At 40.9% G+C, this 11,977-nt stretch overlaps 1 long non-coding RNA gene across 1 annotated transcript; it reads right to left on the bottom strand.

Annotated features, from left to right (window-relative positions):
* Positions 1 to 1,091: 1,091 nt before the first annotated feature.
* LOC117938713 lies at positions 1,092 to 11,619 on the bottom strand. Its single transcript, XR_004655472.1, has 3 exons — positions 10,958 to 11,619; positions 2,459 to 2,461; positions 1,092 to 1,101 (listed from the first exon to the last, which is right to left on the bottom strand). It is a non-coding gene; the product is annotated as an uncharacterized LOC117938713 (long non-coding RNA).
* Between the last annotated feature and the right edge of the window lie 358 nt (positions 11,620 to 11,977).

The raw sequence follows: 11,977 nt of genomic DNA, 5'->3' as shown, positions 1-11,977 counted from the left end.
CCCCCCCCTCCCCCTTCTCGCCTGGCGGTTTGTTGTTTCAGGCCTCTCCTCTCCAACATGAGGGAAAAAGGTGTGTTTGTGCACCAGGGCTAGCTGTTGAAACTTGCACTTGGAAAGCATCTTGCGGCTCTCTGCCTGCCACAGTGGAGTTGTGTTTTACGAAATGGCAAATTTACAATGGTGGTGCCAGCAGGTGGGAGGCGATTTAGTCAGATCCCCTATACAAGGCCAACTGTTTCAGCCGTGCGTTTAACCCGGCAGCGTGGAAAGGACTGCAATGAAAAGTAGTGAAATTTACTTGCTATAATCACATGCACCCTAAAGGGCTGTGTTTGGATTCCCACTCTCGCTCAGTTTGTGTATGGAAATGCTGATGGTGAATATTTACTTTCATGGGCGGTTCATTTAGCTCCCATCTTTCTGGCTGACTAATGGTTAAGTCCACCTGGCTGATGGCTACGCTGCGCTGGTTTCTATGCCTTTACCCCACTGTAAAGGAATGAGGGGGTTTGTTGGAAGTCTTGCCAGTTCTTTGAGGAGGCTGCGATTAAGACAAGATGGTGGAGCCACACACATCCAAACACCTGGGAAACAGCTGCTGCTGCTGCTGGGATTAGTCCACTTCTGCCTAATAACCTTATCTCGGTGCGAGGTAGTGTCTGGTTAGAGCAGAAATCAGGTCCAACCAACCTGATCCTCCAGAATGGATAAGTGGTGCCTGGGAGAGATTAATGATAAACTCAGTGGATTCTGATTGCACTTCTAGCTGAGCTCAATGTGGTGATATTTATAGGACTGACACTCTGTATTGTTTGAAAGTAAAAATTTCAAACCGTTGAGTGGGCAAAATTATGTATATGATAAACTGGTGATGCATGAACGACGTGTATAACAGATGTGAGACCAGATCAGAAAGGGGTACTTTTAGTAGTTAAGGTCATAGTTTTTGGGCTTCACAAAAGCTCTGCTGGAGAAATTGTGGGGGTGAGGGGGTAGTTTAACGAGAAAGCCAACCTAAAATACTTTAGCATTACTGTGAAACAACTTTTCGTTGTGTCCTTTGCAATTCACTGTGCATTTAGCATATTTTTCTCATACCCGCTGATAATTGGCTAAATGTGCAACATAGAATAAGATCAAGGAAGTCTAGTTTAAGTAAAAGATACAGGAGTTTGAATGTTTATACATTTTTTAACAGGGCTGACGTTGGTACGAACATGGAATTACCCAGGTAAAGTTTAAACCAGCAATACAACACTAACATAATATCACCTTATCAAGGCAATATGGCTAACATGTAACAGTGGCTCTTTTACACAACGAGTAGACATGGAGCAACTTCAGCTTTTTTTGGAAGTTGTGTTTTTGGCCATCTAATAAATAACCTAGTCACTCCTATTTTAGCTCTGTTTTGTTCGCTACCAACTCCTGGGGGAAATATCTGGCTTTTTAACTGCTAAAGGGTCCGCTATGTTTACCAGATAGTCGTTACCTTTGTTTGTCACATTGAGTGAGCAGAACCATCTGCAGCTCAACGTGACAAAGACTAAGGACCTGGTGGTGGATCTAAGGAGAGCCAAGGCAGCAGTGAGCCCTGTTCCCATCCAGGGGGTCAGGGTGGACATTGTGGACAACTCCAAATACCTGGGAGTGCACTTGGACAATAAACTGGACGGGGCCAAAAAACACTCAAGCCCTCTACAGGAAGGGCCAAAGCCGTCATAAAGTATTTCTGATTCTAATTCTGCTTGTCAGCTGTTTGTTGCTGAGCAGGTAGCATTCAGTGGGTCTTTAGAACTTTTTGCTAAAACAGCTGGCCGAAAAAGACACTGCTTTGAGCAATGAGAGTAAACGAAATCAGTAAAGTTGCATCCCGTAAAACCAAAACAATGAGCCTAAAAGCACTAAAATGTAGAACTGAGATAAACTGTTGGTTCGTCACTACAAGCAGCATTGTTCAAATTTCAATTAAATCAATTCAATTTTTAATATAAATCTATTTTAGCAGCTTTGAGCATTTTAAAAACTTTGTGAAGTTGGAATATTAGTGTGTCAGAGTCAATGGACATTAAAGGCTACTTTTAGCGGAAAAATTTTGTAATAAGAGGCAGTAAGATCCATTTCTACACCCACAGATAGAAGAAGACAGACCAGAATGTTTTTAGAATTTTTAAGTGCAGGCACTCGCCCCTTTATCAAGTAAAGGTTTACTACTACACAGTATTTATCTTTCTACAGCTATTGATATGCTGAAAACAACAAGCTCACACGTTTAACAGGAGTTGTCAATAGACATACTGAAGGAAATCTCTGGATGTAGCAGGAGTTGGTCAGACAGGTTGAGGGAAAGCAGATCAATTGCTATATTTTTTACAAAATGACACCTAGATTGTGTTGGAAAACTTGAATTGGTGATTGTTAGCATTTAAGAGGTTTTGAGAGGGACTTTTCCTTGAACTGCCTTGCTCAAGGTCACTTAATTGCAACTCTGGGAAGGGTTGCAGGGTTTAGCAGCAATAAGTGATTCCCTTTTTCTCTAGGCAAGGTTTTACACTTCACTAAACTTATGCATGTTAAAATTAGGCGTGTGGATGTAATTCCCCTCAGAATGGTTTATTTACTCCGTAAGGAAAGTCTCTGAAATTGCTGCAACCAAAAAACAATTTGTTGCCTTAATGACTAAAGTGTAAAAGGTTTCCACTTTTTAAAAGGCATTGTGGATCCAGGAGTCTCCTGCAGAGTCTGCCGCCAGCGACAACCTCCACATTTCCAGCCCGAGGCAGAATAATTTCCCCTCTTTGATTCTCCGTCCAGAGAAATGACAGGAAGTCGACGATTCCTCCAGACCACCAATGTCTGGCAGACGGCTGATGGAGTAGGTTTACCCCTGGTCTCAGATCAGATGTCCAATCTCCATTTTCTGCCCTTGGTTTGTTCAAGTTTGAAGTCAGACGCTGATCCAGGGTCAGTTCCTCAGGCCATCTCTGCTCCCAACACCCCAGAGACTGAGCCAAGAAAATGAATTAGCATGCCATGGTCTTATCTCATTGCCAGACACTCTGAATTTTGTAGGCAATTTGGCTTCATTATTGCCAGATGTGGTGACATGCAGACAGATGTTTATTATATTAAATAGCTAGAGGCGGTTCAGAGAAAAAAAGTATTCCTCGGTTATGAAGCTCTGGAAATCTGCTGGGGGATGGATGTCTGACTTTAACAACCACTGTGCTTGTTTCTACGTTAGATATGCTGTGTCAGTGCTAGAATACAGATGCAAAAATGCGCTGACCCCAGCTTTCGGTATGTGAGGTCATCCTCACTTTTCAACTGTTGACAGACCAATCCAAAAAGATTTGTGTTGTGTTGCTTCCATGGATGGTTTTCACTTTCCCTGGCTGATCCGTTGGGTTTTTCCTCTTATGCGACAAAACACTTCAATCATTCGCAGATTATCTTCAAGCTCGGTGAGAATCTTTTGACCATATCGAATCACAGAAACAGCATTCGCTTGGTGCAAACACCAGCTGAAGCCAACTTCAGCTTGGTATCACTGAGCTGGAGAAATCCCACGGTCATATAATATGTTCACACCAGTCGCCATCAGTGTGAATCCCAGCACGGACTCCATAAAACCCCATCAGACCATCTCTTTTCAATCTCCAATCCAGCCAGGGCTCTTTGTATGATTAAAAACATATACAATGGCTTTGCATCTTGCAGATGTTGCCATAAATCACCGGCTGGCCCTGCCTCTGCAACTGGCTGCCTGACAAATGTTCCACAATAACTGGGGCCCCCACCCCACCCTTCCAGTAAAAGAGAGAGGAAAAAAAGAAAAAGGGTAAAAGAAAAAGAAAAAGAAAAAAAGCCTGGAATTTCTACCCGGCTGCTTGTAACTCTTTCAAGACTATTGTAAAGTCTCAGCCATGTCAGCACAGGTGGAAACCTGAGGGGTCATAAACCAGAAAGAAAAAAGACCGCCCACTTCAGGCTTTCTATTTCCCAACAATGTCTTAAACTCCTGCTGTCCCGGCCAGCCCTCCACTGTGACTAATTCCACACAAATCTAAAGAGCTAAATCAGTCAGGCTGCTTGTGTGTCTGTGGACGGCAGTAACCGACACCCCCACGCCTGTAAAAGACACAACCATAATGGTTGAAACTGAGACTGGGTTGTGAATCACAGTCTCTGAGGCACTGGAGAAAGATGCTGTCTGAAGGCACTTTCCAAGCTCAAATCTTCACCCTGGTACTCTAAAAAGTTTACTGAGAAGAGCAAAGGCCAATTAGAGATCGTAGAATTGGATAGTTCAAGTCCAATTTTCCTTTTTCTGCAGGTTATATCAGCCTTTAGGGATTGATTTGAGGGATGGATGACAAAGTTTGTCGGTACCAATGAAATTGTGTAATCCCAAAGCTACAGAAACGGGTCTGTCAGTTTGGCCAACTCATAATGAAAAAGTTTATTCTCAGAGTATGCCCAGCACTTTAAAGGAGTTTGACATTTTGTGAAACAAGCTTAAACTTTCTTTTTTTTTAAGATGAGAGGATTAAACCATTCCCGTATTGTTAGGTATGAGGCTACAGCCAGGGAATACTAGCTGCAATCAGGGGGAAAGAGAAAACCAGGCTCTGTCCAAAGTTTTAAAAGAACATGGCCTTACAGCCCTTCCAAAGCTCACTAATTATCTAAAGATGCCATTTAAAAAAGGAACACACCACCGTTTGTTAAAATACGAATTATCACGGTCTTCCCTAGCTGTAGATAGGTGGGCCAACGCATTATTTGTCTCAGTCCCTGAAACTGAGCAATACCAGCAGTGCTGCCACTATTTAGCGTAGCATAGTGAATGCAATCCTATGTCGCCGGTTAGCATGTTGCGAGTAAAAGTGAGCCAACAAACAACAACAACCTAATTACTTGTTGAGGCCTGCGTATTCACAACGAGTGCAAATAGCAATGCAGATGAAGACTAGATGATTTCCTAGGCAGCCATTGTTGCTAGTTGCTAACCTTGTCTGTCTGACGTTTGGTGCTCATTTTGGTGTTTGGTGTAGACTCTGCTGGGGCAGCGGCTGGGAATGTTAGACTGAACCAAAACAATAAAGTTGGGGGTTGTAAAATCAGAACAAGGAGCTAAAAGACGCTAAAACGCTCCATAAAGCTATTGGGAACTTCACTGTTGGGTGATGATTCTCTCTGGGTTCAACACTTTTTCACATTATACACGGTAATTTGATCCATTGTTAGTATAAAAATAATTAGTGCAGCTTCAATATTCTTTGTTGTTGCAGTCAACTGAGTCAGGTTTATACTGATACAGCTGCATTTCCAGGCAGTTTTGTTTAGGTTTGGGCTACTTCTTAGGGTGTATTTTGCAGGGTAGGAGTTAGGTGTGAGGGCTTGAAGTGATGAGAGTAGAGATTTATGAGCACAGACACTGACAACAAATGGCCAGAGGCTGAGCGGTTTTCCTGCACCTGGTACATTTAGCCATTCTTTGTTTTACGTTTATAGCTTTACTTTTTATCTCTCAAATACTTATTTTCAGGACTGCATACTAATGTAGAACGGGTAGCACTTAATTACCTACATTTAAGAAACCTGCATGTGGTTCCAGTGTCAAACACCTCCGAGGTATTCCCAAACAAATTGCCAATAAGGAAAACATTGTTGTCTAACTTTAGTCAAACACTGGGCCTGGATGGGTCTAGGCTGGTGGAGCACCAACCCCCGGGGATTTTTTTAACTAGCAACAGGAGGAGAAAAGAGAGCAAAGGTGACCTTGCGAGTTTACTTTTTAACTCCAGGTGGTTTCCGTTCATCCTGTCAACACGCTGATGCTCCAGCATCGTTGAATTCCTTCACTGTATGCAAATGAAAGAGTTTAGTTTGAAAGTGTCTGGAAAGCCCTGTCAGAGTGGATATAAATAAAGACATGCACAGCTAGCAACACGAGTGAAAACACATTACATAAAAGAAAGGTAGACAGAGACAGTTAGGGTAAATTATAATAAAAACTTTGAGACGCCAACTACAAAGGAAGACCCACAAAACATGAATATCCTAAATATGAATAAATACTTTAAAGTAAATATCAGACAAAAAGAACTGGTTTAAGATTTTTGTGTCAACAGCCGACTAAATGCACAGTATTGTGTCCCAACATGTCCAAAACCTAGAACTAGAACCTGAAAAAAAGAATGAAAATTTGTATTGAATCGTGGGTCAAAAATCGCAATACGAACACAACCCTGGGTTTGGTGTATTGTTACAGCCCTACTAGATACATGTAAACAAAAAGTATAAAAATGAATACATTGCCGTATATATTAAATTAAAAACGTAGCTTTCACAGCTGTAACATGTGTGTGAAGACAAATTCTAAAAAGAAAACTGGATAAAGTCTCCACCTGACCTTTGACCTCCTAGAGAATCAACACTTCAGACACTCCTGGGTCAAACACACTGGCTAGTGTGTGCTTGACCCCCGACTATGAGCCAAGAGACACACCCACAACACCAAAATGGGTAGAAATTTCCATTAGCAAGTATTTTGTTTAGATTTTGGATTTAGATCCTTACGATTAGAAACCATCAAAGAAGAAGCAGAGCCAACAGTCTTTGTTTGACAATTAAAGTACATGATCTTTTTTTGTATTCAAAAAAGGTCAGGTTAAAAAGGTATGTAAGGCAAATATGTGACCTGTATGTAGATGGGAATCTAAATACCTTTTAACAGCCAACAAGTTGATTAGCAATCCCAAGAAACCATTTTTTAAATAACTCCTGTTAAGGAACTTCATAAGATCACAGAACCACTCCTTAGGGGAGCCACCCATGTCAGCTAGAGAAAAGACATCCTATGTTTTATGGATTCTCGAGGCCAGTTGTCTGTCATTTATGCTTTGCTGCTTTCCAAAATCAAAGGAGAATTCATACTGAAGACCCAACGCTGGGATTCTTTTCCCTAGAATTGTGATATCTTTTCTTCTTTTTTAAACTGATGATTGACCTGTGTTCTGTTTATATTGGACCTCCGACAGCCACTACATCATATCTGATTCCAGGAAAAAAAGAGCAGAAGCAGAAAAAGCATTCTGTACAAATGAAATACAGTTGTGTTCAGAACAATAGCAGTGTGTTTAAAAAAGTGAATGATGCTTAAAGTCCTTAGAATAGCTTTTAATTCCATAATATCAATGCATTCAATTCCAAATCAAAACATGACCAAAATTGATAAAGTTTGTGTTGTATCTTTACAGAAAAGTATAGAAAAAGGAACATTAGAATGTTGACAAACTCAAACATTTACTGTATGAACTGAAACATGTCTCAAGGGTTTGCTTTACTTTGAGTCACTGCACTAAAATATTTAGATACTGCTTCACATCTGTGTAGCATGGGGTTGACCAACTTCTAGCACCTGTGAACAGGTATTCCAGCCCAGGACGATTCAAGTACAATCCACAATCCCTCTGTGTTACCAAATTTTGCCTCAGAAACTGTATTTTTGAGTTCAAGTATTTTGATGTATTGAAACTGATCCATGATCCTTGGTATGCAAAACATTTCTCCTTTGGCCACTCAATGTGTCTTTTGGCAAATTTCAACCTATTCAGTACATGTCTTTTTTTCAGCAATGGGACATTGCAGGGGCTTCTAGCTTCTACCTGTGCTTCACATAGCTTTATTGTAATTGTAAGAGTACTCACAGGTGACTTTAAGTCTTCTTTTGATTTTCCTGGAGCTGATCATTGGTTTAGCCTTTGCCATTTTGGCTATTCTTCCATCCATTTTAAAGGTGGTTGACTGTTTCTTCTAGAGCCCAACCGATATAGCGACGGGCCAATATTATCAGCCGATATTAGGCATTTCCCAATCGATCGGTATCGGCATTTATAATAGACGATTAAAATATTGTCTGCATTATTTATGATTGAATGACAAATAAATGATTTTGATAAATGAATATTAATAAAATTAAATCGGTCTGTCAACCATGTAATGAGCGTTGGCAATGTATAGTTTGACCACCAGAGGGCGCTCTACAACGTCCCTGTTGGCAACACCGATATTATTTTTGTTATTGTACTTTTATTCAAAGGACTTTAAGTTTCATATCTTAAGTTTATATTTTTATACATTTTATCTATCAAAACTTTAATAGATTTTGATGTTCCTCTGTTCTGTTGTGACAATGAAACACATTATCACCATATTATTTTAATGAGAATTATTTTAAACTCATAAATAACTAATGTTGGGAAATTGGTTTATTTTGTGTTGTTGTTTCTGGATTTTTTTTAAAATATATTTAAATCGGCATATCTGATTTTAAATATCCAAATATTTGTATCGGTATCGGCCTTAAATCCTTTATCAGTTGGGCTCTAGTTTCTTCCCATGTCGTTCAGGCTTTGGATGCCATTTCAAGGCATTTGAAATCATTTTGGCTGAGCAGTCTATAATTTTCTGCACCTCTTTATATGTGTTCCCCTCTCCAATCAACTTTTTCATCAAAGTCCGCTGCTCCTCAGAGAAATGTCTGGAACGACACATTTTTTTTGAGTATTTCAGTGTGAAATGCACTATAAACAGCACGCACAACATTTCCTTCCTTCCTTAAATATGGGCCATATTTAATACCTGTTTCTTCACAGAATCAATCACATCACTAAATGAACACTGCTATTTTTTTTAACATCCCCTTTCATTTACAAATTCCATTACACAGAATAAGCAGCATGCATGTCATGACTGTTGGTTTTCTATGACTCTACAAGACTTACTTGATCAGTTCGACCAAAACATATGATTTATGAGGTTATTTAGGTTATTCTGAACACAACTGTAAATGTCAGACTGGGTGACTGACATGTGATGTACGTTCTTTTTAGAAAACTATCAGATTTTAGAAATGTCTCTTGAGATATTGTCCCTAGAAGTGTTTTCTTCAATTTCGGTTTTGTTAAAGTAGGAAAAGAAAATGCCAATACTCAATACTATTGACTCGCAATACTTCTTGAATCTCAATAAATAAAAAACTTTCCCAGCCCTTATAAATGGCTCTTCAGAACCTATGTAACGCCTGTACAACTACATCAGTGTAATTCTAATATCTCTGAAAACTACACAATATGCAATAATGTGTTTGGCACCCTGCTGCACTGTGTGCAAGAACGTCCAAAAATCCAATGGTTCTGGGGGTTGGGGTAAAGAAGACATGATTGTGACAAAAAGAAATATTTTTGGAGCCCGCCACCCACTCCACCAAAAGCATTTCTTAAAAAGGCGTGAGCAATGCTGTCCCTGGGAATGATGGGAAAAGCCTCATGCTGACAGCGAGCAAACAAACACTAAAGGTTTTTAATTTCAGGCTTAAACCCTGCTGTCGACAGCTTGAACAAATGAAAGCAAAGAAAGGAATGAGGACGAGGGGGAAATGGAGAAGAGGAAGACTAACATGACACAGCGCTAATCAAGCCTCTTTCTTTAAAAAGGAGAAATAGTTTGCCCCCTTTTGTTGATGCTGAGAGTCTCTTTGTAGAGCCCTAATCTGACAACAGGGTGTGAGTCTTTTCATAAGTTAACCTTGGCACTATTTATTGAGACCCAGAGCCGCCAAATGGTGTCTGTGAAACCTGCAGTGCTACACTGAGTCTCACTAAGGGGAGTCACACTTCCAAACAAAAGTTTCATCTTGTACTGATTACTGGCCGACATCTCAATTGGATTTTCAATAGGTTCTCTGGGAAGGAAAGTTTTGGACCGCCACTGTTTATATGTTGGCCGGAATGTCATAGCAATTAAATCATACTTTCTTCATGTGTGCCAGTCATTAATGAGTACAATATGGACGGCCGCTTCACATGCAATGAATTTGATCTTTTTTCTCATGAGGATTTAGGATTCTGGCCATTTCAACTCCAACAAAGAAAACAGACAAAAGATGAAAGTGATCACATACAAACATAAACGCAATTTGGGTGTTTATGACCCCCCATTAGAAAGCCACATTTTGCGTCTATGTAAGTAAAAAAAAAAAAAAAAAAAGTTTCATAAGCTTCTGCATTTCCAACTGGGAGTCTGACAATCAAAACGGCCCAATACCATCCTACACAGTGAACCCTGTGAGCGTGTACTGGCAGGCAGTGTTGTGCAAACAGGGCTGCTTTTTAGAACTGAGCTGTAGAATATTTATTGTTTGGTTAAGGTTTCAGTGAGAAATTACGACATCAGTCAGCGGCATAGGAGGAGCTCTGCAAGGGGGGGGGGGGGGGGGGGGGGGGGGGGGGGGGGGGGGGGGGGGGGGGGGGGATTTCCCACATTTTCCTCCTTCTGAGCCTGATCAACGCACTGAAAGACTGCATGTGAAAGAGTGTTGAGGGATCGTTTGGCTTTGGCTGATTCCCTTTCAAACTCCACAGCCATTCAAAAAATGTTGCTATTAAAAGCTACACTGATGTTTTTTTGTCAAGAGTTGTATTGTTGTCAAGCCTCTGCTTAACTATTAGATGACCTCTGGATACTAAGTCTCTTGACTGGGATTGGACTGAAGAAACTCATAAAGGATTCATCTTGTAGGACATTCATTTTTCTCTATTGTTAATGTTTGACAGGCTATAAACTGCTCTACAAAAGAGACATGGTTTGTAGACAATAAGATTAGACGATGGGACAAATCTCTTTTGAATAAACTGCGTTTATATTAGGGCTGAAACGATTCCTGGAGTAACTTGAATAATTTCATTACTAAAATTCCTGCAAGGCTGCAAAAAACAAAAACTCTGTACGTGTATCTATTGTAAAATCTAACCAGCTTACCACAATAGCGGGGCGCCAATGCTACATCATCTCAATAGAAAACATCCAATCTACTCCTCCATTCCACGGAGCAAACCCGACAGAAGGTAACTAACGTCTCCTGCTCTTGTCCACCGCGCTGTTATAAGACTCAGACACACCAACCGGACGGCCGAGCGTCGGCAGAAAAGGCCGTCGTGCTGATCATTTGGCTCCCATTGGTCCTAAAAAGTGCCTTGGAACACACCGAAGCGACGCCTACTTGAGCGTACGTTCTGTGCGTGGGCAAGACATAATACGTCTCCATGACAGCAGGCGGCGCTAATCTGTATCGTCGCCCAAACAATGAAAACCAAAAATGACAAACGTGTCACGTTGGTCGGGCTTCTCCCGAATTTCAAAGCCGACCATAACAGTGGCTCGTTCGAATACGATGTCATATTTTACAAAAATTGTTCACCAAAACGTGTTTCCGAAAACATTTCCAGCGCAAAATAGCCATACAGTTGCTCCTTCTGTTTTTTGGATCAAGAAAGGTCAGTTTCAAAGATTTTTTTCAAATTTTAAGAGGCGTGTGTCACGCTCATCCCACTCGTCATTTCCAGTAAGTGTTTTAACATAAGTGCACTGATTCGCTAGTCAAGGGCTAGCACTTCACCAATCAGATTGGTCACTGATTGGTCCGACTGCCCACTGGCCGATTCAGCAAGTCAAATCGTCCCCAAATTAAAACCGATGGCTTGGAGCACACCAAACAGACTTGAGTCACCGACCTCGCCAAACTGTCCAAGGGCCAGTTATCGGGTTGGTGTGTCAGCGACTTTACACTACAGCACGCTACTCTGCAAATTGCAATGTTTTTATAAACAGGCTAAAATGAAAGCTGTCGGTTTGTAGTCTAACTGTTTATTAGTTTGAAATATCTTGAAATATGGACAAATTCTTTAAAAAAAACTTGCTCTACTGCACCAGTCACACCTGCCCCTCTGCTGGAGCGGTTAACCTCATCGCTACTTGATATGCACGTGTATGACGTCATCAGACCATGCCAGAGATGTCTGCATTCTTCCTTCTTTCTCCTCTCTCAGTATCGGCCTTCCAAAAATATGTCCCCAAGAACAGCATAGTTGAAAAGCCCTGCTATAAGATCACATTTACCTGAACAGCTCTA

Source organism: Etheostoma cragini, chromosome 23 (assembly GCF_013103735.1).
Source record: "Etheostoma cragini isolate CJK2018 chromosome 23, CSU_Ecrag_1.0, whole genome shotgun sequence".
Lineage (NCBI taxonomy): Eukaryota > Metazoa > Chordata > Actinopteri > Perciformes > Percidae > Etheostoma > Etheostoma cragini.
The sequence above is the reverse complement of the archived record's forward strand: the minus strand, read 5'-3'. Positions and strand labels throughout refer to the sequence as shown.